Raw genomic sequence first — 26,182 nt, 5'->3', positions numbered from 1 at the left:
CAAACTTACTTAACCCTGTAGAATACCTTGATTTTGCTGAGCAAAAATAGCTTTTTTGGCTAGGCATCTTGGGGCTTACTTAGACATGTTTATTTGCGGCTTACTTAGACATGTTTATTTGCCCAGTTGCGGCAAATAAGAAACATGTTGAATGAGACATACTTTTTAACATTTTGTAGTGCAAAACAGCTTTAATAGTAATATAGATCAGGGAAGAGACTTGTTCTTGCTCTGCTTTTTGTACAATATAAAATATAATATATAAAATAAATATAATATAAATATAATATAAATAATAATATAAAATAAAATATTGTACAATACAAAAGGGATGGTTTGGCAGTGACCCCATTACCACCAAGATTTCTTACTTGGAAACTGGTACTAATACAGTTCCATGCATTTGTATTTCGCTGTGTACTCTACAACTTGTGTCCATCCTTCTAGGAGAAGCCTAAGGCTGCAATTAGAAGCATGTGTTTAATTTTGTGTGTGTTTATTCAAGAACTTACTCCTATTAATTTTCATGCTGCTTTCTCCTGGGTAATTGTGCTCAGGATTGTCATTTTACATGGACATACTTGTACATGGGGGGGGGGGGTTTACCTTAATGTTCAAAGCCCTCAAACAGAATACTTCCTAAATTTAAACTGCACAGTTTAAGAAAATTTCTTCTAATAAAATTTCTTCTATTAAGCAGGATGTAATAGCAGTCGATTCAGGTTCACAGTGAACAGTTTACACACAGTTTTGGTTAGAGGCAAAGGGACATCTGTTATGTATAGATTGTGCCTTAAATATAGCATGGTACTGTTGTGTCTCTTACATTTCTTTTGGACGTTATATAAGCTGAAATATGCTCATTTATTTAAAGCCTGTTTTATCTTGCACACTTGCAACTTCTTTATCTTGCACACTTGTAAGCAAGTGCTGTAGTGCAGGGGGTTAGCATGTCACCTAAGGAAAGGGCTTACGACCTACTCTTCGTTTTGGGTACCGAGGAGACGTCTGACGCTACTCAGGCTGCACCGTGTTTGAGGTGGGTTTGTTGGGGCGGGGCGAGGTATCCGCACCTTGCTCAGCGCTTTTTCCTCGGAAAAGCCCCGCTACCTGCTTCCACCCCGGGGGGAGGGGCAGCTGGCCACACCTGGGGGCTGGGCCGCGCCTCCTTTCTGGCTGCTCCCCTCCGTCTTCTCGGGAGCAACAGAGCTTCGGAGCGGCCAGCGTCACTCCTCCCCGCACCTCCAGCGGCGCATGCGCTTTGGCGCTGGGCGATTTAAAAAGCGGCGGAGCAAGAGGCGTCTGCCCGGCCACCAACTCTCTCGCCCGCGGGGACTGCGAGGAAGCGCCTCTGGCCGAGGAAGGAGCGCGCGAGAGACCTGCGGCTGCGACGCCTCCTTCCCCAGGTATCCTGCGGGGGCGCGGCGGGCCGGCGGTCACCCTCGCACCGGCTGCTTGAGGGCTGCGCCGCTTCTAGCCCTGCAGCAGAGGTGCCGCTCCGGTGAGGTGGACGCGGGCGGAGGTGCTTGCCGGCACGAGCCCCGCCTCCGCCGCAGCTCCCATGTGGTCCGCTGGGAAGGGATGGGGACGGGCCCCCGCGCCCCCTCTTTCGGGGACGGGCTGGGCTTGGCGGGGGGCGCCCCGAAGTGCCTGGCCGGAGCAGCATCCCCTGTCAGAGGTCTCCTCGCTCTCTCTCGCTCGGAAGCTGCCCGCTGCCTCTTCGCCGCCGGCCGGGGGAGGTAAAGCGCCGGGACTTCGTCGGGGGAGCTCGCGGCAAGCGGCTCCGCGGGGCGTCCTCGCCTGGCGGCCGAGAGGCGGAGTGGGTGGGGGCGCCCGGGGGCGGGTCGCGGCAGCCGGCGGCTGGGTGGCTGCCTGGCTGCCTGGACGGCGGGCGGCTGAATCGGCGCCGGCCGACGGGTGGGCGAAAGAAGTGGCCGGGAGGGGCAAGAGGCGTGCCCGCGCTCAGCAGCCGCCCGTCGAGCGAAAGCTCCGGCGTTCATTCGGGTCCGGCTGAAACTTATGAATGGCTCTCGGAGCTGGACGTGTTGGCTCGTCCATCTGACACTAGCGAGATGGGTCTGTGACTCTGGCGGAAGGACCCCCGCTTGCTCCCGTTCCTCTTTAGCAGAGGATCTCTCTCCCCCCAAATGATGCACTTCAGGGAGTTTCGGCTCTTACAGTGTCTGGCCACCTCCAGGTGGGCCGCAGAACAGCTCCCTCTCGGAGACTGAAGCAGAGTTGGGTCTTAATATAGTGTGTTAGGACATCTGTCCAGGTAGCCAGCGTGCCAGGCAATGTGTATTTGGAGAACTGGAGACTCACCGAGTGGCTGATGAGAGAAATGACTGGATAAAGGGAAATTCAGTGAGCATCCTGCCACAAAAAGCATGCTTTGTGGCAGCAGAGTCATGTGTCCCTCTCTAGCTAGGGGCTCATCAGTCGTTCTCTAAATACGAAATCTCAGTGAGGGTTTCATAAAGTCCATAAGCAACTTGGGACACATCAGTCAACTTGCAGTCACTTGCTTGACACTCGTCAATACTACCAGCATTCTGGCCTTCTGTACAGACAACTGTTGATCACGGACACCAAGAACATCTTGATTGTCTCTGCCTTCATGAAGAAAACAAACTATTCCAAATTCCCATATGGGCAGAGCAGAAATCCATCCAATAAAGCAATTGCATTAATGCCACCCCCCCCCCCCAATAGTAGGCAGCCTTTAAAATATGAAATGCATGGCTTCTGGAAGCACTAAGCCCCTAAGATAAGGAAGTGTTTCAGTTTGGTTTATCTGTAACAAGGAGCACTTCCTTAAGCCAAGCATGTATCTGAGAGGCTTAGTGTGATGATAATGGAAGGTATAAATATTTAAGAAAGGAGCAAACTGAAGTCTTTCAAATATGTCCAGCTGTGCAGTCAGTGTGCTGATGTTGTATTTGAGCTCCCTAATAAAATTCCTTTCTCTACCGTTCTTTTGCACATACTGGGTTTAAATTCTTGGAAACCTCAACAACTTGAGTGATGACTCTGCTTCCTTCATTCCTAAAACATTCCAAAATATAAACATACGCCAGTGGCTACAATAAAAGGAAGTTTAGGGATGCCACATCAGCATCCTTTTTTGAGGGACTTGGTGCAATTCTCCAGTACTACCCAGATGACTTTTGTTTAGATTCCATGATAATACACAGAGAGTAGTTCCTCCTGGAGCAGGACCCAACAGGGTCGGAAGGGTTCTCTGAAGAAACCTGGAGCACTCTGCCTGTCAACATGGCCATATTTTGTGTCTAGTGGTGCTATACAGACCAACTGAGAATCATAGAGCTGGAAGGGGCCATACAGGCCAGCTAGTCCAACCCCCTACTCAATGCAAGATCAGCCTAAAGCATCCAGGATAAGTATCTGCCCAGCTGCTGCTTGAAGAACACCAGTGAGGGGGAACACACTACCTCCTTAGGCAGATGATTCCACTGCTGAACCACTCTGACTTTGAATTCCCCTCACAATATCTAGCCACTATCTTTCTACAAGTAGTTTAAAGCCATTACAGCAGGTCACTAGTAACTGGGCTCCACACCAAGACAATTCAGATGTCTTGATTCCATGACTACGTAGAGGTTAGAAATGGATAGTGTCATGGAGGAATGGAGAAGTCCCCATGCTGCCTCTGGAGACAGCAAAAACACTGGTGAAGAGCCTGCCTCCAATCATGCCAACATGACTAGTGCAGCTGAGGATTCTGGGTAAGCCTACAGGCCATCATTACTCTCACCAGTGTATATAAACCCCAGACATGACTGGGCAGGTATGCTAAGCCAGTGCTGGTTTACAGTGCTTTTTTTCCTGTGGTTTTTCTTGTATATATGGTTGTTTTGATAACTGGACCATTGAGGATCCCATGATCAGGGTATCCAACCTTTTTGAGTCTGTGAGCACCTGGGGAATCTAGAGAGTGTAAAATGAGCACCACCCTGAAGTGGCTTCTGCAGGAGATGGTGTCAAACCCTCCCTCCTTGCTTTGCAGAAGCATGGAAAGACTTTTAATTTGAATGAGGGCAGCCAATCATAAGCCCTGCCTTACAATGGCCCTGCCCACTTTTTGAAGTGCTCAGCTGGTGGGAACCACATTGGTGAACGCTACTTTATGGCATTTTTTTTGATTGGTTGCCCAGTTGACTATATTGCTAGAAGAAGAGTCTCCAGCCTTGTTGAGGTTGTAGGAACTTCTGGAATTCTGGAAATAAGCAGTGGATACCACCAAGAAATGAGTGACACAAAGGGCCTGGTCAACTGCAACATGGCTGCTGTAGACAGGGGGGAAATTACAAAATGTTGCAAGGTTCCACATTAACCATGGCTACCTTCCCCCCCCTATCTAATATGACAAGAAGCATATTCATCAGAACCTTGAAAACATTCACTATCACTTAATAGAATCTGCCTAAAGCATAAATGGGCAATTTGTATTTTAATTGAACAAATGGGGTGGTCACAATGCTGCTTGCAGCAGCTTAAAATAGTTTATCTTATGGGTAACCCTGTTCCCATTTATGTATCATAGATAGATGCCATTTCCCTTGAACTGGTAACTCCTGCATCCATCCCAGTGCCCTTCATGCATGCTGCCCTGTTTCCTAGACATCAGTTGCATCAGTCTGCAAGGCTATAATTCTTGCACTAGGGATGCTATCCTCCAGGTGGGTCCTGAAGATCTCCTGTTACGACAGTAGCATGCCAAACTACAGAGATCAGTTCCCCTGGAGAAAATGACAAGTTTGAAAGGTGGACTCCATAGTATCACACCGCTGCTGAGTTCCTCCCCTGCCCCCAAATCTCTTAAGAATTTCCCAAACCAGCATTGGCAACCCTGGTGTGGTGTAGTTGCAAGGTGCCATTGTGCTGCAGTGGTTTATGCCAATAAAGGTACTCTGAATCTGCTGCAGTGGTTCAGAGCTTTGCTCAGAGCTTTCTTAGCCCCATAGACCTCACAAGATGCCTGTTGTTAGGAGGAGAAGGGAAGGTGATTGTAAGCCACTTTGAGAAAACTTTGCATGATGAAAACCTTCCGTTTTCTTGCATCAAGAATAAAATAATGAATGTTGTACAGCTAAGTCATTTGTGCAGTTGACTTTCATTATAATACTTGGAGATTCCTGGTTCCTGCAGAAAGCTTTTATTTGGCATCCTAGACCCCCTAATTATAAGTGTTTATACAAGGCTGGCTTCTCATGGCGTCCTGATGTGTTTTGACACGTGAGGCTTTACTTGGTCTACAGTATGCCTAAAACTTTAGCTAGGATATATATTTGATTTGTTTGTGATCAAAACCTTCACAAGACACTAACAGCATCCAAGAGGCTGTTTCAGAGTTCTAGCAGAAGCCCTCACTTGTCTGGTTTATGCGTTACCAAAATCACTATATTTGTAAACAAACAGAAGCTCATTCTCTTTTCTGCTCTGGTACACGGACTATATTCAGGTTCACAATCCAGCTGATCCAATGCCTGGCTTCTGACCAGTATTATTAGCTAAAGACAAAACCCAGGAACTACTTTGCAAGATGAAGAGGATTAGAAGGCTTGTTTTGCCTTTCTGGATGGTATCTTCTTTAAATGCCAGTAAGATCTGCAGTTACAGAATTCAGTATTTTTCAGACAGCTGCTGTTCATTGTAGTTGAACCAAGTTTGTGATCTGAGCCAAAGGTTAGTTTGACCTTAGAGGTAAGCTTGAAGAATTTCCCCGTACTTGTGAAAGTTTGTTTTAAAACATTACTCTCTGTAGTGCCCCACCTTAACTGTGATTCATTCCGGATTGCTCTGTGTAGCATTTTTGAGGACAAATTTACCCACAAGGTTTCTTCCTTCTTCCTTGCTGGACTGGTATAATGCCTGGGTTTAGATCTTATAGAGCAAAGTAAATATTCATTTGTGCCAGGCCTTTTTGCCAGGGTATTAATGTCACTTACAACTATTTCTAAGCTGATCCAAACATAGAATAGGATATGCCCTGTAAGGCTGTAGTGCAGGCAGCAAAGAAAGGAGCAAGTGTGCCTTATTGGTGGGAAAATCCCTGACCTTTGGGAGAATATGTATTTAAGGAAGTGGAAAAATTGCTTTGCAGCTCCTGGCATTTAAAATGGAATCAGGAAAAACTAAGTAGGCTTACCCGTTAGTGGCTAACAAGCTCTGTACAGATTACAGTGAGTGGGGCATGCTTTCATTATGAGCTGCAGCATTTCCAGTTGGGACTGGGAGGGATGTCTAAATTTCAGGGCTGTGAAGTCTTGACCAACTTGAACTAGAGGCCAGGCTGCTATGTAACTACCCAATAAATCTTTCTATTTTCTCTTCTAGGAGGTCCTTCAAACTTGTGGCACCCTTATTATTTTTTTCTATCCAAATACAAGTCAGTTCCTGTTTAAAGTCTGAAAATATTTATTTTAACATTTTGCCAGTTGGAATATGAGAGGATGCAGGCCCTGGGAAAACTTTTAAAAAACTGAATAGAGGAACACAGCTCAAGTAGCATTTTTTTGTTTGGGTTTGGGAAATGGAGAGGAGAATGGAATAAATTCTGAGGCAGGCAGGTGCCAAATCTGCAGACAGTACAAAATAATCTCCTAAAAGCCCATGTTGTGGCTTTCATCTCCTCATAAAAGATACCCCTCTATGTGTCTGTTCATAGAGTTCCACATTTTGGGAGTATAACACTGACCTTCACTAGCAGCAGAACCTTTCCAGTTGTCACCCCAATGTTGTAGAAAGCCCTCACAAGGAGCTAGTTAATTTGACCTCATGATTTGCTTCTATTCAGTTTGTTCATCCGTGCCTTTTAAAACATGCTTTTACTTTTAGAAACTGACTTCTTGATTGAATTTGCTATGGTTGATAGGTTTTTACTTTATGCACAAATGAGGCAATAGAAAAGTAGTATAAATGGAGTATAAAAGTAGTATAAAATGCTGGAAAGCAATAATTCTCCAGGAAAAAAATCTAGATTGAGAAACTGGTTCTTTGAGACAGAGCATTGACTTTCCATCTCTGGCGGGGGCCGGGGAATCTGTTTCAGCTATTTACAGTCAGAATAACTTGATCTGAGTCTGAATAAACTATGGGGTGAACAGAACTATGAATAAACTATGGGATGACCAGACTTTCATGAATGACAATAGTTCTGAATGGAGAACTGTGCCGATTTCCCTAGTATGATCTAGGGATTTTAAAAGTTGCTTTTAATCTGTGTTACACAAGATTGTTTCTCCCCATTCTGGAATGTTTTAAAAATCACTGTAACAAATCTTGAGTTCTCTTTAGAAGAAGAAGGGTTGATTCTTATATGCCACATTTCTCTACCCGAAGGAGTCTCAAAGCGGCTTACTGTTGCCTTCCCTTTCCTCTCCCCACAACAGACACCCTGTGGGGTGGGTGAGGCTGAGAGAGCCCTGATATCACTGTTTGGTCAGAACAGCTTTATCAGTGCTGTGGTGAGCCCAAGGTCACCCAGCTGGCTGCATGTGGGGGAGTGCAGAATTGAACCTGGCTCACCAGATTAGAAGTCCACACTCCTAACCATGACACCAAACTGGAGAAAGGTGGGCTAAGAAGAGTCTTTTAAAGTCCCAGATATATTGAGCTTTTAGTGAAGGTACCCCCATCTTCCATTCTTTCACAAGGACTGAAGTCCAACCTGAGAATCTCTGCAATGGAAGATGAATGTGTAGAGGGCATTGTTGCAAGCTCAGCAGAACCAGAGCAATGTACAGTGCCCATCAAATCCAGTGCCATTGTGGCAGTGCCAAGTGATGTCAATCACAGAATCACAATCCAAGCAAGGGGGAAGGGGTTGGAAGCCCAGCATAACTAGTGCAGTGTAATAATACCCAGCCAACCCTCTTCTGTTCATAATATTAACAAAGGTTTGTTACTATACTACTCTTAAACACATTCTGTCACAGAATGGGATAGGGATGAGAAGGTCTTGAGACCAAGAAGTGAAAATAAAGTGTGTTGTGTGAGGTGGAGTGTGGAAAAATTAGGTGAAGGGAGGCAGCCACGAATGAAAAACATGTAGAAAAGAGGGAGAAATTAAAAGAGGTGAAGACTTTACAACTTGCTGCAACAACCTAATTACTGCTTTGCAAGAGCCGGCTAAGCTGGGTGCATGAAAAGGAAGAGAGAAATGATAGATCATTGAAGAAAATTGCCAAAAGGCTAGCAGTTACTGTAGCAGTTATCAGTATGCTGGCTTGGTTGATCGATCTGTTAAGCAGGTTTACTTCAGCCTTGTAGAAAGAGAAGTCAAGCTGATTCTAGAGTGCTTTTTGCTATGCTCAGCTTCACTGTACTCCTGGTGGCTGCAGTCAGAACTGTGTTTTTTAAAAAAGGAAAGTCTGGCTGGACACAGCATGATGCTGTCAAGGGCCTTTCTCGAGCTGCAGCCAGGGTGGAGTGTACCCCCTTTCCCAGCTTTGTAATGCCACTGATGAAGAGTGCCTCAAAGCTGCACTGAGTTTCTCTACATGGAATGTTAAGGTTCTGAAAAGTTCACTAGCGCTTCTGTATCTGAAATGTCATCAAAATACATGAGGCTTGTCTCTTCTGCTCTTGCACTGTGGCAAAATTATCTGTATCACTAACTGGTTACTGCATACCATCGAACTTGTGTTTCTTGAGTTCTGACACTTTTTCCTTCCAAAAAATTGTAAAAGTTTGAGTTAAAAATCTTGAATTCCAAATAACAACCTGGTTGAAGGTCAGCAACCACTTACTACATTTGGCATGCCAAGAACTGGATGCAGCAGTGCCCCTGAGTCTGAGTTCTACTTATGTGCAGTGTCTGGGAGCCTGAAAAAAAAGATGGACTGCCTTTCTCTGGCAGCAGTGTTCTTTGCAGTTTTATTGATGCTAGTTGTTGAGTCTTGCCCAGGATAGCTTCAGAATTTATTTCCTAAGTGGTGTTATTTGTGTGTGTGATAGCTCAGCAGTCCATTTTCTGGCAATTAAATGCTGGCTCGCCCACAAAGATGCCAACATATTGCCTCGGGGAGGCCTTGCCAGCTAATTGTGCAATGGGAGTTAGCTGGGTGTTCAGTTTTGCAGGGTGGATGGGTGATGGCTGCACCTGGTATGCAAACAGCACACAGGACTTGAGTTGCAGATCAAGATGACTAAGAGGGCGGAGCTCCTTTCTTCTCTATCAAATGTACGTGATAGAAGCAATGTGTTCTATGGGCTTCGTGCATGGTAGTTATTAAGGCTGCAGAAAGCCCAGCAAGACTGGACAAAGCAACATGGATTAACTGTGTGCCCTGAAGGGCTGATCGGGATGCAGCAGGTCCCTTTCCCCATCTTTTGAAATTCTATGAACCATGTTAATATTCCTTCCATTCAAAAGCAATTTATCACTGTCCTTGCCCCATCCCACTCTATTGACATCACTTTACTAAAGAGGATGGGCTAGTGTTTTCTTCCTGAGTCTCAACATTCTTCTGTTTATCAGGTTCCCATAAGAGTTCGTCTCATAAGCCACTATAAGGCTACTTTGTGCATGAACACCTGTCAGATGATTTCTTGGTGCTTCATCATTGATTATTGAAAACTTTGTTAGAATATGCAAGATCTGCAGGGTGTATCTTTGAGCAGAATGTAGTGTCCGGCAGGGGGTGACAGAGAAGATGTGTATTTAGCATACTTAGATCAGGAGCCTCTTGATGATTTTCAAATTATTTCCAGTGATTTGATTGCCTCAACAGGAGACTTTTTTTTAGCATACTTTCTCCCAGCTTGTTTCCAGAGCAGCAGCTGAACAGAAAAACAGCTGCAGACAAACGCTAGATAGATTCTTAGGAACTTCTCTTCCCTCCTCCCAATAAAACTTTTAAAGCAGTCTGGTGCTTTACCATCTTGCATATTTAAACTCTGCTAACAAACTGTTTTGACTTATTTGACACATCTATTCCAAATTTCTCTGCAATAAGGACTAATATTTCTATTGGTTGTATTGATTTATACTGTTTAGTCCACTTTGAGTTTCATCACGAAAAGCAGACTATGTGTGTGTATACGCACACTGCCGATAACATTATTCTCAACAATTTTGTGAGATTAGGCTAGAAGGAAATGGTTGGTCCTTCCCCAGTGAGTTTCTATGGCAGAGTTGCAGCTTGAATTCTGTTTGAACTGGGTAGGAGTTTGAACCCAGATCTGCCTAATTCTATGAACTTAGGCAGATTATGAGTGGGTTGGCAGGAAGGGATGTGCCAGTGTTTGTGTCTTGTGGCTTTTCCTTGCATACCCAAGGAATTGCTGATTGCCACTGTGGGATGGTAGGTGAATTCTCTCCAGGCCAGGCTGAATTATGGAGATTTTTGCTAGGGGAAATCACTTCAGCATGAAATTGGGGTCACTGTGGGTGGGCAGGTAGTTTTAAGTTCTGCATTGTGCAAGGGGTTGGACTAGATTACTCAGGAGATCCCTTCCAACTCTGTGATCTCTAAGGTCACACAGTGACATGCCATGGCAGAACAAGAATTCAAACCTGACAAGTCTAACCAATTTAATGTGTTGACACTCTGCAACTCTTTTCCATGTTGCTTTCTTTCTCATGGCTTCATACTTATTAAAAACCCAGTTGTGGCTCTTCCATGCAATAAGAAGTTCTCAACCTTCCTAATGCTGTGACCCTTTAATACAGTTCCTCACGTTATGGTGACCCCCAACCATAAAATTATGCAAGGGTACTTTCACAGAAATTAAACCCAAACTGACCAATGATGTGGAGATCCATTGTTCATAATTGTATATAAACTGGGGTTTCTCAGTTCAATTCAGTTCTGCCTCTTGTTGCACCATGCAGAACGAGCTGCGGGTGCTGAACTGCTGCCTGCGTGCCTACATGGGGCGGGGGGCAGGCACTGGAGGAGGAGAATGGGTATCTGGCGCAGGAGCTAGTGGAGCAGCGGGGGGCAGGAGCGGTAGCCCGTGGAGGAGGAGGTGGTGGCCGAGCAGAGCTGGGCCCGTGGGGAGGCGGTGCTGGAGAGGGATGTGCTGCACAGAGAGCGGGCATGCCTGGAGAGGCTGGGCGCACAGCTGCAGGAGCTGCGCCGCCGTCTGGAGCCTGAGGCCGCTGAGCTACATCAAGACCTGGAGAGCCTGGCAGGAGACTGTTTGCACTGCTAGCGCTGCTGGAGCAGCTGGTGGCTGAGCGCAGGCGCCTGCAGGAAGAGTGGCAACAGCGGCAGAGCCCCGGTCAACCTGCTCATGCTGCTGTGACCCCTGTGAAAGGGTTGTTCGACCCCCCAGGTTGAGAACGACTGCTCTAAGGTCAATAAAGTATAGACCAGGGGTGGCCAAACTGTGGGTTTCCAGTATGCTAGCAGAGGCTTATGGTAATTGTAGTCTATGGACCTCTGGAGAGCTACATTTTATGCCACCCCTGGCATAGACCCAACTTTTTTGGTGTTCTTTTTAAAATAATACTTTGTGAAATAATAATACTTAATATTTTAAAAATAATACTTTCCTCCTGTTCCTTTTGATGTGATCTAATTGGAAGTGGTAGGTATATACAATACTGTTTCCACTGCATACTCAATCTTTAATGCCCTCTACTAGCCTGCGATCAGTGTTTATGGATACAATCTTGGCATACACACTCAAGAGTAAACCCCACTGGACTCTGTGGAATTTGCACATAATGCCTTCACTGGTCACTTCTAATGTGATGATATTAATTTCCTGCCACAAAATTCCAGGTGGAATGGGAAAATTTTATTCATATTAAGTTATGTACACTAAATCTTACTGGGTACTGACGAAACATGGACAATGCAGCTTAAAGGATAGCTTCATGTAGCGGGGATAGCATGAATTTCAGTGAAAAGCATTTGATCGGTCTACTTTTTAAATTACTTTGCAGGCAGGTGCATCATAAAGGCTGCCAGAAAGAGGTTGTAAAGGTGATAATCAGTTACCCAGTTACTTTCCCCTGCTTTGCCTGGGTTTGCGATGAACTTTGATTTGTTAAACATAGTGAGAGGTAAGCAAACATTTGACGAAACTAAATTTCAGAGGGGCAGTGGAAAAAACAGAAGTGCCTTTCATTGAGCATAGTCAGCCTGAAAAACATTCTTCCTGATTCCCATCCTGTCCGCGTGGCACAACAGTGTGTGTGAGAGAATGCATGACTGCAAGAAGATCTCATGTTCATAACCTATTTGCTCTTGTCAAGATAACAAAGTGGAAATACACATAGGAGGATGAATACAGACAAGGAAAAAGCATGGCTCAATATATGCTGCAGGTTTCAGAAGAATTTGTATATTCTAACTAGAGGTCAATATTAAGCAAGAAGAAAAATTCTTGTCTTCAGAATTTTTAATAATCATGATCAAAACAACCAAAGACTAGTATCCTAGGTAATATCTGTTGTTAGGCTTCCTCAGTTGTGCAATAATAATTGCACGCATCCAAAAAATTCAAGCAGAGCTCAAGGTCTCTATGAAGCAGAATAAAGGTCACTGTTTGCTCTTCTCAGCCATGCTTTGCGCTAATGCAGGAACTTTTGTGTTGGAAGGCAAGCAAGATCAGCTGACACAAAGGCCTCTTCTGCTGTCACATGCAATTCCTCTCTGAGTTCCTCAAGGACCCCCCTCATCATAGGCTCTGATCATTTGGCAGGTGTGAAATTGGTGAGCACAGTAATGGGGGTGAGCACAGTAATTAACACAGTAATGGGGCTGAGTTGGTAACTTTTTTTGAAATTCATACAGAATAGAGAAAATAAATTCCTTGCTAAAAGTCCTTCCTGTGGTAGGTCCACATAACTGATCTTCCAGAAGATGGTGGCTAGCTAGTCTTGGTTTCATAACTGATGTCTGGGAGGTTGGAGACCATGGATATAAAACCAGCAACTTTGCCTAGACTTGCAAACCTGTTTCCAGTCCAATTACTAAGTAGTGAACTGCCATGCAAACCTCTGCAAAGTTATTCCAGTCTAAAATCACTGGTTTCAGTGGGATTAGTCTGAGAGACTCTGCATAAGAGTGCATGGGTAGGGCCTGTGAGATACCAATGCTTTTCAGTTCCGTCCCGCCGCCCCTCCCCCCCCCGCCCCCATTAAGCAGTAGTATACTGTGGGGTGGCATTCCATTGGGTGTGAATTCAAGATCTATAGTTTGGCTTTGGGTAGCATTGAATTGTGATGGCAGTGATGGCATTTAGCTTCTTTGTGGGTATAGGAAGCATAGCAGCCTCCTCAATCCTATACAATCAGCCATTCAGCTGAAGAGAGAAATCTTGATCCTTGGGCAGTTAACCTGCCTTCTTCCTGTTCCTTTTGATGTGATCTAATTGGAAGTGAACAAGTACACAGCTCAGGTTTTTCCTTCTTCCTCAAAGGTTTTCTGTTTCCAAGCCATGCCCTCTTTTTCCCCTCCCTGCCCAGACAGCAAAGAAGGAACCTGCCAGCAAAGGTCAAAGTGTGCCTGGAGAGAGATGTTGGCTTTAAACTTCTCTGGCAGGGATATAAATAGCCGGAATTGTAGACTACAAAACTGCCATCGGGAAGAAAAAAAAAGAGGATCCGCTACCATGTGATTACAAAAGGCCCCATTAGTGTTGTGTGTGTGTGTGTCTGGGATTCAGAGTGCATCCTCCATGGCAGAGCACAAGGTCATGCTCTTAACTTCAATCAGAAAAGGGCCATAAAACTCCAAGTCCTCTGTCATAATCTCTTCAAAGCTGCTTTTGGACAATATTTTAATGGAGTGGTTCTTCTCCCCATCTTGCTCTTCTAGCATTGAGGCATCTCTCTTTGTTGGCATCCAAACCCAATTTCATTACATTCTCCCCCCCCCCCCCACACACACACACAAAAACACACAGTTAATGCTAGTACTGAACTGATCAAAGGACTGGTTGTGGTTTTCCCAGTGATGATGTTCTGTCTAGGCGTCATTTTCAAAGGCCCAAGCAATACCCTGCCTGACTGGTAGCATTCATATAGGCAACTGGCCCTTCTGTACAGTGGGAAGAAGCAAATTCAGTTTTTGGTACTTTCCAGTTGAGTGTCCTGAACATTCAAAGACTGGCTTACCTCCTAGAAAACCAAAGAAAACTGAGCAATAAATGAGCATAATTACCTTCAGCATGCAGTATTTGACGTGGATAAATTCACGTCCTGATCTGCTGATCCTGCTAATTGTACATAACCTCTGCATCTCTGCTGAAACATATTTCCACTCACCCCCACAGCTTATTTCTATAGACGTCAATAACCCTAATACTGTGAGTTAAGGTGAAGGAGGCAAGTTCAGTAGCCAGTAATGCTGGCATTTTCTGCGATTTTCTGTAGACTTCCCATTCAAGCATCAAGACTTCACTAAGTAGAAGACACATTATGTTTTATATTTGTTAATTATTCTTGCTTCTGAAATCTAACAAGAGAGAGGCTTTTCCTTTGCTGAAATCTCACCTGGCTTTGTAGCCAGGCACCTTGGCCCAAACTGCAGCAATTTCTCTGCAGCCTTTTTTCATTTTATGTCTGTCTCTGAGGCTTATGCACTGTGTGCAGACAACAAAAGGGAAAACATCAGTGATTGCCTTTGACAGCGTGACCAAGCTGGGTCCTAAGTGGGGAAAGAGTCTGTGATGCTGCTGTCTTCAGTCTGACCTTCCTAGAACATGTTGCATTTTTCAGATTCTTGACACCATGGAGTGATGTTAAGCTGACTAAGTATCCATCTCTGTCTAGAGATGGGGACGGGTAGGAGGCAGAGCCTCAAAATGCTTCAAATCATGTGCCCTTCAGTTTCTGAATGTGTCCAGTTGTGAAATGTGGCAGCAAAGCACTTTAGCTATGACCCTGAGGGCTGAAAATTGTTCCCTCTCACTTTGTAGCAAATGAGGTGCTGGGAGGAGGGAGCAAACAGCCAGGTAGGAGCCAAGGACCCACATTCTTCTGAACTATGAAAAAGGATTGATAAAAGACCTCAAAAGCTTTCTAAGCTTGAGTCTAAAAACTCACGTGAATGGCAAGGAAATGCTCCTTTTAAAATTCTGCATGGTGGGTGGATCATATGGCTGGTAGTAATAGATTGTGTGGGACTGTGTTGCTGATGGGGTTCTTGAAGGTTGAAACATGTAAGTGGAGAACCCCATCCAAATATTTTAGGGCTAATGTGTGATGTGGTTGATGCCCCACCCATAGTTGTGCCGCATAGTTGGCACTGCAGACCTAATATTTGCTTTGTGAACAAAAAGAGGGGACATATAGTTTTCTTAGTAAAGCAGTGATATGAGGAAGAGAAAATTTTATGGCTCGGTGGTTTTTACTGATAAACGTGGGATAGTTGGGAATAAGCACTCTTGTTCATTTGCGGGCAGGGCGAGAATTCAGGGTCAGAATGGATACATTTAAAGAGGTCTATTGTGGTAGGTAGGGGCCTAGAGCCAATGTTGAATTAAAATGGGGGTACGGGGGGGGGTGGCTGTACAGTAGCTTCCATCTGTAGAGCAGATAAGGTGGGATAGCTGTTTCTTGTATCAGATGTGCAATTGACCAGATGATTTGCCAAGGTATTGCCAAAGGAAGGTGATCCCCCCCTTCTGCAATATGATAGAATAGTTTGAAAGACTTTGAGCATGCAATTGAGTCCAGATTTTTTTAAGGAGAGTGGAAACTCTCTTAACTTTAAAGTGAGCATTTTGACAGGATCACTATTTCACTATTTAAGTGAAATCAGCCAACAGTGCTTGCCTGATTGTACATAACCCCCGCATCTCTGAGTTTATCTATTTAAAAAGCATCTATGCTGCCTTTCCACCCAAATAAGATCCACAAGGTGGCAGACTTTTCTATGCAGCTTTCCTATGTGTGCTGTAGGGTTGCACTGTACAAAATGATTCACAAAGTTACCTGGATAAATCGTTAAGGCCTGTAGTCCATTCTGCTGTGTATAACTTGCTGTAAGTAGCTTGCCATAAGACTCCACTATGTAATTTTGTTAATACTTATGCTGTTGCTTCAAGGTTGTTTTTAGAGTTCTGCTTGGCTCTGTGGCTCTATCTTACTGTGTTATTCATTGACTTGTCCAGTTATATTGGCCCTCGCTGTGTAATCCACCTTGAGTTCAGTGGTGGACTTGAGAGGTGGGCTATAAATAATGTACATGAATGCATATATATGTAATATTAATTCAATTAAAATATATGGACATACAGATATAGCACAACCAGGGAGGGTTGCCAATAAGAAGGGGATATGCAAATCAAAGTAAAAATGTCTTCACCCACTTGCAGAATAAGATGATAGAGGGAGGCAGAAAAATTGCCTGGAATTTTTTTGGGGGGGAGACTTTCTAAAGTTTTGGCACCATGACTGAGAAGGGCCTTACTTGGGTTACCATCCATCCAGATTCAGATGGTGGGATCATCAGAAGCATGGCCTGCCAAGAGGAACATAGTGGACAAGTGAGTTTATTTGGGAGAGGTATGCTGGCTCCAAACCATATAGGGATTTTTCACCTTGAGATCTGGAAATGTTGGTGCACTTTGAAAGTTGCTGAATTTTTTTTTTAAATGTAACAAACTATATTTGCTTCCCTAATCCCAAAAGAATTATCTTCTCTGACTGTGTGAGAATTTTATAAATGAAACTTTGCAAAACACATGGGACTCTGGGGCCTGCTGGCTGTTCATACGTAATTTTAAAAGCTGTATGTGTTGAGGCATATGCTCTGATGAGCAGTGTTTGAACTATGTGTGTGTGTATGTCGGTGAAATTAAGAGGATCTTAAAACATTAGTGTTAATACTAGAGGGGCATCTCCAAAGCTGGCCTGGGGGGGTATTTACCTCCTTGAAATATGAGCATTTCCCGATGGTCAGATGCAACCAAGCTAGGGCTGGCTCATAAATCGGGATCAGTCCTTCAGAGAGATTCAAAGGCCCTGAACTTGGCAGAACTAGAAGGGGCATAAATGCCTTGGGCATTGCTCTGTAATACAAAACCCAGTTTCTCAAACTGTAGGCTCCTTCCGTAGACAGAGAAGGGGTGGGGAGGGGGACCATGCATTGTTAGCTCCTTTTCAGTGCTGTTGTTTCAGTTACGGGATACAGAAAAGAACGGAGGGAGGGGTGCTGGGCCACCTGTTGGATTTTGACACATAGGGGAGCCTACTGCCCTTTTGAACAGTTTCTGTCTGTCCTCTTTCTTCTTGCCTGCCTCTCCCCCACCCTTTCCCCCTTCAATCTCTCAGTATTCAGTTTACAACCATTCCATTGTGGTTCTTGGGCTGGAAGCAGCTGGGGGGGGGGAGTGTTTCAGGCTCAAGTGTAATTTCAGCTTCTTCAAAAGCCTTGAGAGGCTTTCTTTCCCCCTCCGAAGAGGACAGCAATGCCAACAAGGGGATAATTTGATGGATTACTCTGCAGGTCTGAGAGGCTGTTGGCTAATCCCTTTTGTGCGCCTGCTGGACAAGACGCTCAGCAGAAGCCTCCAGCCTCAGGCGGAGAAAAGGCTGCTCAGCAGGGTGGGTTTTTACACACTGACATATAAATACAATCGCCCTGGTCATGTGGTGGGGAGATTTAATCCCTGTCCACTGCTGTGGCCTAGAGGTTAAAGAGGGGGGGCACTTGTTTGGGGCTGCTTTATGTTTTACCCACTTGACTGGATTTACATTTTTATTCTCCTGCTAATAATAAACCTGGAGATGAGGGGTGGTGGTGGAGGCGGGCAGGAGAGTGGAAGAACATGAGAGAAACCAGATGCTGGAGCTATCAGTACATAGGTCAAGGCTGAGCCGAGGTCTGTCTTTAACGCTACTCTGTCTGGAAACTCTGCTTGCGCATCTTCGGCAGCGCAGCTGAAATTGGCAGTGATGGCTGTGCCGTGCCGCAGAGCATGGGTGGCAGTGCACAAGCAAATATGGCTTGGAATCCACCCGCCCGCCCTGTGCCACTGTGCCTGGAAGAAGCTGGCTGTTCACCGAGGGGTCTGTGCCACTTGGATCACACCCTCCCCCCAAGAGGCACAGGCTGCCGGGACATGGTTCTTTCCTTTGTTTTCTTCCCTTGCAAGGCTGTTGTGAGGCTCAGGGCTGGAGTCTGCAACAGTCACTGATCCAAAGCCACCCAAGTGAGTTTCATGGCGGAGTGGGAAGTTTGAGCCTGAGACTCTGCAGCCCAAATGGGATGCCCTACACACATCATACCTCATTGCTGTCATTCAGGACTAAGGCTGTCTTGCAGCATGTGTCAGATGTTGATTTTTTTTTTAACCCAACTGCAAACTGTCACAAACGGTTGAATGGCTGGGGGGAGGGGGGTGGGGGAGGGAATGCTTTCACTACAGTCCTCTTTACACATATCATCTGTGTAGTTTTTTAATGCAAAAGAGAGTTTATTTGATCACATTTGAATCCCCCTCCCACAAAAAGGAAGAGAAAATGGGCACCTCGATTTATCTGTGCAGGTTCAGCTGAGAGATGAAAAATTGCCCCGAGACCACCTGGTAAGCTTTGTAAGAGAAAAGGTATTTGAACCCAGGCCTTCAGCAAACATTCTCAACCCAGCACTCCACAGTGACTCTCCAGCTCCCACATTTCCTTCACTGGCATAAACATGACCGATATCAGGCTGCTTGAAGATTTTCAGGAAACAAATTGTACACAACAGTGCCTGACGTGTACTTTTCCCCCTTGCTGTAACATAAAACTTAATTTTGCCTCTGCTGGAGGACTTTGCTTGGGCATCATCACATTACATTATGTGATGCAGCGGTAAAAAAGGCGAATGCCATTTTGGGCTGTATCAACAGAGGCATCACATCAAAATCACAAGATGTCATAGTCCCACTGTATACGGCACTGGTCAGACCACACCTGGAGTACTGTGTGCAGTTCTGGAGGCCTCACTTCAAGAAGGACATGGATAAAATTGATAGGGTACAGAGGAGAGCGACGAGGATGATCTGGGGCCAAGAGACCTATGAAGATAGGTTGAGGGACTTGGGAAGGTTCAGCCTGGAGAAAAGGAGGTTGAGAGGGGACATGATAGTCCTCCTTAAGTATTTGAAAGGTTGTCATTTGGAGGAGGGCAGGATGCTGTTCCCATTGGCTGCAGAGGAAAGGACATGCAGTAATGGGTTTAAACTACAACGATATAGGCTAGATATCAGGAAAAACTTTTTCACAGTCAGAGTAATTCAGCAGTGGAATAGGCTGCCTAAGGAGATGATGAGCTCCCCCTCACTGGCAGTCTTCAAGCAAAGGTTGGATACACACTTTTCTTGGATGCTTTAGGATGCTTTGGGCTGATCCTGCGTTGAGCAGGGGGTTGGACTAGATGGTCTGTATGGCCCCTTCCAATTCTATGATTCTATGACTATACTGCTTCAGAATACAGCTAAAGGATTATGAAGGTCCACATTTTGGAATGCTCCCCTATTTTAGAAACGTCTTGCAACCAGGAAACCAGCACAACAAGGAAAGAGAATGGGTACAATATTTTTTCCTGCTGTACTAGAATTCTAATTTGCATGGATAGGTTTTTGTTTTTTTTAAGGGCTATAGAATGGAAGACTCCAAGCATGCTTCCACCATCTGCAGTTTCAACGGATACAGTCCAAAATACCATACTAGGGCTTTACCACCTCATTCTCTTGTGTGTGTGAACTAGGCATTTACACTTGATGTTTATTTAGTATACTGTGCTGGGCTGAGCCCCTGCCCAGAATGCTTATAATGCATGGGTAACCATTTTAACCAAGTAAAAAGCTACCATGGTACTAAAGTAAGTATTTCATAGCCTGATTCATTGCATCGCCCTATCAGGTAGAAAGGAAGAGGCAGCTTGATGTAGTGGTTAAGACTGGAAGCTTCTAATCTGGAGAATCAGGTTTGATTCCCCACTCCTCCTCCACATAAAGCCATCTTGATGACCTTGGACTCATCACAGTTCTTTCAGAGCTCTCTCAGCCTCTCTCAGGGAAGGGGATTGTAAACTGCTTTGAGACTCCTTTGGATAGTGAAACAGCTCTTTTTGTGGCATTTTAAAATCCTGAGGTGATCTCTGAGTGTGCACAAAATGTGAAACAGGACTGATTTATTGGCGTATCATGACTGTTGTGTTATTTTCAGTCTGGTGGGCTGCAAATACCCCTCCTGGATAGGGCTTCCTCTGCTATATTAACTGACAAGGCTGTGGGCTTGGTGGATCCGGTCTGCCAGCAAACCTGTTGTGGTTTATAATATAAGCCTATTCTCAACGGAGACTGTTATTTGGAGCCAAACTGGCACCTGCAAAATAGAAGGTGCTTATTGTTCTAAAGACAGATGGGTTTCCCCTTCTTCCTGCCTTGAGCCATACTTCCTCCAGATGACTGTGGAGGAACTTGGAACAGCCTACAGTTTGCTCATTTTAACGTGGCCAGTGTCCCAAGAACAGCTCTCTTCAGGCATTATTATGGCCATGCAAGCTGGGAGCTCACCAGTCACATTTATTGGGAGCATACTGTTCTTGCAATGCACCCAGTACCTGCAGTTGCTGTCTCATGTGAATTGGGCAATGTGTGCATTTTCCATGTGCATACATCTTCAATTGAACAAGTGGAGTTGGTGGACTTCCAGTCTGAATGCACACAACGTTTCACCATGGCTACTGTCCTGTCCTCTGTTGTGCTTATACCCAGTTTATCGGAAACTGCCGCAAGAAGGGCATTTCTGAAAGAACCTTATCTTCATGCTTGCCCCTCAAATACAATTCACTATTGAAGCATGTCATCTAGATACCATTTTAATATAAATTCTTCTAGTCTGGAATCTGATGAAAACATTCACGTGAGTTAGTGTTCATGGCAGGGCAAATTTGTGCCTTTGTTCTTGGGAAGGGCTCCTGTGCCCATAACAACTGTGCGACCAGCAGAATTCAGCATGGAGAACCTTCCTTGTCTATACTGGAAAGAAATTGGCTCAGTATAGTGGCTAAGAGTGGCAGTTTATAATCTGATGAGCCAGGTTTGACTTCTTGCTCCTCCACATGCAGCCAGCAGGGTGACCTGTTAGAGCTGTCCTCACAGAGTAGCTCTGTCAAAGCTCTCTGAGCCCCACCTACCTCACAGGGGGTCTGTTGTGGGGCGAGGAAGGGAAGGTGATTGTAAGCCGCTTTGAGACTTCTTTGGGTAGTGAAAAGCAGAGTATGAAAACCAACTCTTCTTCTACCTGTTATGTTTCTTTTTGCAGTGCTGCCACCACAGAGTGAGAGAGGCTTGTAACAGAAACCTTCTGTTCTGTTTGGTGGAGTAATGTTATTTCAGAAAAATGAAACACTCTAACGAGAACACGGTAAAGAGCACCCTGGTGTTTTAATTTACTTTCTCCATAAAAATACAAAAAATTGTAGGTATTGTCTATTTTTTTTTGCTTTTGGCATAATTTAAAAAAAGAAAAAGCAGCAGGGAGGGCTCCCAAACCAAACAGGATAGGTGTGCTGAGTGTAGGTTAACTTGGGCCCGCCTCCTCCTCCTCCTTGCAAAGGAATACACGCCCTCTTGCAATGACTGGTGCACTCCCTTGTGTCTGGGTCAGGCACACGTTGTTAAAGAAGCTTTGTCTGGGGGATGCATCCACTGTGCCTGGAGTTCTCCTGCTGGCTTCTGACTGATTGCTGCAGAGAATAAGGTGAGTTGGCTCCTGGCACTGGGGATGTGTAGCAACGTTTTCCAAAGTTTTGGCGAGGTTGAAGCAGCCTGATCTCGCTGTCCTGTGAAGTTGTCTGCTGCCTTCCGTTTCCATCCCAGAATAATTCTGCTGATGTCAGGCTGACAAATGTTCTTTCTTGACAAGGACTGCAAATATTTTGGGAGAAATGTCATTTCTCTTGAAAACTGTGGTTGCTCTCTGACTCACTGTCGATGGGAACGGAGCAGCGAGAAATCCACTTGGGGATATGTTTTGTAAACTGCAGAAGTGAAGAGGATTTGTGTGGACCTGAGTTCTTTCAACCTGCCCTCTGGCCATTGCACATACTATGGCAGGTTCTCTCCAAAGTCTTCTGAATCTGCTAAGGTAGTCGTGGTGAGATACTATCTAAGACAGTTCTCTCCAGAGTAGTCTCTGCGTCTCCCAAAATCTAAACGCTGTGTGAGTTCATCTGGGGTGGTACTTATGGAGGGGCTGAAGTACTCTACCTTGAATTTCATGGTTTTGGGGAAGGTATATAATATCCCAAAGAGAGGTTCACATTGGTGAGTTTTAAAACTGCTTGTCTGGTTCTTCTGTCATCTTCTTAGCTGATTCCTTGTGAGCTCATCTGCCCACAGTCAAATTGCATTTTTTTTAAAAAAAGATTACCTAGATCCTAATTTGAATTAATCTGTGCAGACAATCACTTCTCTCCCTTGTGGAAGAATGGCAACTCTAAATCCCCTGTGTTCTGCAGAAATGGATAAGACAAATAAATACAACTAGTATTACATCAACTTCCTGGCCGAATCATGTAATTTAGCGATCCCCAACCTGTGGGCCGGGGACCACATGTGGTCCTTCGACTAATTGGAGGTGGACCCCGAAGGACGCCTTTTCCTCCCCTCCCGGCCCTTTACATCCCCCCCAGCCCTTTACAACACACTTCATTGTTGTGGCATGTCTGTATCTTATTTTGAAGGGAAGTTTAAACATTACCATAACAATCAGAGAGCATTAAGGCAGTGGTTGAGAGTAGAGGAATAAACTACCCCCCCCCACTGGGCCTAAGTAAAAGGCGCTGAGTGGTCCCCAGCATTGAGTGGTCCCCGGTGATAAAAAGGTTGGGGACCACTGATGTAATTGATTCGCATATTATTCACAATAACATTGTGTTCATCATCAGCTGCAGTTTTATGTTGATGAGTTTATGATGCTGAGTGAGTTGCCCCCGTGCTTTGTAAGTTGCCCCCTTTTATGGGGTATATTTCATCCTAGTGGGGCTTTGTTTAGAAGAGAAGGGGAGCTGATTTTTTTTTTTTTTTTGTGGCTGAAGGAGTCTCAAAGCAGCTTAAAATTACCTCCCCTTCCTCTCCCCACAACTGACACCCTGTGAGGTAAGTGGGGTTGAGAGTGCTTTATGAGAACTGCTTCTAACAGCACTGTGACTAGTCCAAGGTCACTCAGCTGGCTGCATGTGGAGGAGTGGGGGAATCAAAGTTGGTTCTCCAGATTAGAGTCTGCTGCTCTTAACCCTACACCAAACTAGTGTATCTGTTACTCTTAGTGAAGTGCTTAATGTTTAAAGTGCCACAAAACTCTTGTGTGTTTACTCATTCAGATTAATATGGCTAACCCACTGGAATTTAAAATGCTCCATGACCTGCCCCCCCCACCTCCACCCCCACCCCCGCATTTCTGTGAAACTAGTAATCTTACAGCAGTGTTCCACCCAGTCATCCTGGATACAGTATAAATATATGCTTTTTAGTATGTGGGGAGTGGCAAGGACTTGTATTGCTGCTCTTGTGCGTCCTAGACATAGGAGGAAGTGTTCCATCTGAGGACTCTTAGTCAATCCTTACCAGAGCTGCTTCCATGTTTATCAAATGAGAATTGTTAGATGTGAGAAATGTATCCTGGACACCTGCCTTTGTGGCTGGAGAATTGCTCCCCTTCTGCTTTGTTTGGTGCTGCCTATGCTTGCCCACCCCTCCCCTTCTTCCATGATTTAGTCAATTACAGTAAAGTTCACAAATTCTAGGGAAGGCCGTTGACTGGGTGGAAGCCTGTGGAGTCTATTTGTAAGTGGTGAAGCTTCTTCAGCTTGACCCCTGTCACTCAAGGGTCATGCATCAACTTTTGTGGCTATGGTCTGCTCTGTTCCTAAGTATGTCAAAAGTAAAATCATTCTGATGCTTGGTGGAATGTCTGCAGCTATGAAGATGGGTGATAGGCAAATGAGTTGCTTGGGGAGGGAAGGACATGAGGCATGACAATGTCTGCCTGTATCAGTCGTATGCAGAGTGATGAGGAAGGTCCCATGAATTTTTCAACTCTGGCAAAGAAGAGGCTCCTCCTGTATGGCCAAAACTGCATCACTTGGGAGAGGTTGCTTCACCTAGAGAAGGCACAAAAGGCCACGGAGGTTTGAGTCCAGAGTTCATGAGAAATGGCCTCTCCAGGATTTTCCTCTGAATGTTCTCAGGATGTTAGAGAGGTGTGGACCAAATGAGTTATCTGGACAGCCAGAACATCAATCAGTAGCTTGTCTGAGGTTCTTGGAAAACATGGATTTTTTATAGCAATGATTCTGTCATCACCATCTTGGATGAGACAGGAAATAATCTTGATATGATAATATATAGAAACCATCTGCAAGGACAATTCCTTGTTAATGGGAGTTGCCAGCTCTGTTGAGTGAATGTTGTACAAGTGTGAATAATGCTTTAAAACTGCAGCATATTTTCCCCAGAATGATTTCAATTAGTTGTTTCAAAAATAAGTAAAATCAATGTCTACGTTGCTGCTTGCTTTGCTTTTTAAAGAAACAGTGCTGTGCTGTGATTTGGTTAACAGCGGATTAGGGGATTTTGAAAATCTATGGACATACCTCATTGGGAAGTTCTGTTGCACAACTATGTACCTTAAAGGGGAGTACACTGTTCAGGAAATGTCGCTTAGGTAACACAAATCAATATGTTTGCTTAACTAACAAAGGGATAGCAACATGGGCAAGGTGGGCACTTATAGCAGTTTCTGTGTTTGAGGTGTGCTTGTTTCAAGATTCCTGTCTCCCTTTATACAGCCCAGAGAGCCCAATAAGGAAGCTGAAGATCAAACCACAATTTTTGGTGCTTGCTCTTTAGTCATGGAATTTGTTATATGGCACATTAAGAGAAACATCTATGACCACTGACTATGTCAGAATTAGACAACATTCTCGGAATGCAACCATTGATGTAACACAGAAAAATGAATTTGATTGCCTGTCCAAACCAAGTTCTAGACATCCAAATTTCCTAGTATGTACGAACTAGCATGGACACCGGGGAATGGTAGAGAACAGGAAGGCCTGGAGGATCATTGTCCATGGGGTCGCGATGGGTCGGACACGACTTCGCACCTGACAACAACAACAACAACAACGAACTAGCATCGCTTTCTAGATCGCTACAAAGACTTTTAGTCCTAACCGCAGTAGACTTTGAAATAGGAGAAAACAGCTCCATCTTTCTGTAATGGTAAAAGAGCTGGCTGGACAACAATGTCCCAGTTTGGAGGGGAAAGGTGGCTTTTGAGAAAGTTGCAAAGCCAAGTGGATTTTGGTCTGGAGAGATGTCTTTTCGTGAAGAGGTCTGAATGACCTGATTGACACTTTATTAGATTCCATATTAAGATTGAGTGCGTTGCATTCTACAAATTGTGGGCCCCTTAGGTCATGCCCTTAGAGCTGCAGCAAAGAAAAAGACAGTCGCTTAAAGATAAACCGATTGTTAAAGTAATGAATTATGACAGAATAGACTTAGTAATAGAGAGGACATGGTCTTGGAAACAACTGTGCCACCTACTGGATACTGTTGTGCATCTTAACCTACGGCCGAGCTCCTGTGTTAGAAGCCCAAAATGAGTTGGTTTAACATATGCTTGACAATTTTGAAATGTATTCATTTTGAATACATTTTTGAATACATTTTGGAACGTATTCTTTTTTTTTAAGGCCCCTTTCTACTCAAAGCGTGAACTCAACAATGCCCTCCTTATTTGCTCATTTTCCTTTTATAATACTTGTGATAGAGCAATATTTTAGTAATGAAGGGCATGTTTGAAAGCAAGCAATTAACTTGGTGACAGGAATTTAGGCATTAAATTAATCTATCCAGCGAGTTTATTGCTGCAGGCATGTATCATTGGATACTGTACTACCATTGCATGATAGTAACACTTTACCTCCTGGGTTGTGCTTTTCACATAGGGAAAAACAGGGTAATTCATCGGTGTAGTGGAGTGCAATATCCAACTATGTATGGTGGTAACCTTGCTGTCATAGCATCTAATCAAGGTCTCCTGGAAAATTTAGTTCTGTGACGCTGCTAGAACTAGAGATCTCTAGCAGAATATTCTTGTGATCTACAGCTCCAATGATTTTTGGGAGAAACCATGGCAACTAAACCTGTTTCAAAGCCAAATAAACACATGTGTTGATGTGAGTAGCAA

General features: G+C 44.6%; 1 protein-coding gene across 4 annotated transcripts in view; it reads left to right on the top strand.

Moving 5' to 3' along the window:
- The first annotated feature begins 1,211 nt into the window (after positions 1-1,211).
- Positions 1,212-26,182, top strand: part of SLC45A3 (solute carrier family 45 member 3) — a 39,184-nt gene continuing 14,213 nt past the window's right edge. Inside the window, exon 1 of one of the 4 annotated variants that reach the window (XM_077334747.1) lies at positions 1,212-1,406. The gene's annotated coding sequence lies outside the window, so the exon portion shown is untranslated. Of the gene's footprint in view, positions 1,407-1,569; positions 1,740-21,193; positions 21,347-21,411; positions 21,683-26,182 lie in introns of those variants that run through there. The other 3 variants (XM_077334749.1, XM_077334750.1, XM_077334748.1) reach the window with 3 other exon arrangements.

This window comes from Paroedura picta, chromosome 4 (assembly GCF_049243985.1).
Source record: "Paroedura picta isolate Pp20150507F chromosome 4, Ppicta_v3.0, whole genome shotgun sequence".
Lineage (NCBI taxonomy): Eukaryota > Metazoa > Chordata > Lepidosauria > Squamata > Gekkonidae > Paroedura > Paroedura picta.
This window is presented reverse-complemented; position numbering and strand designations above follow the sequence as displayed.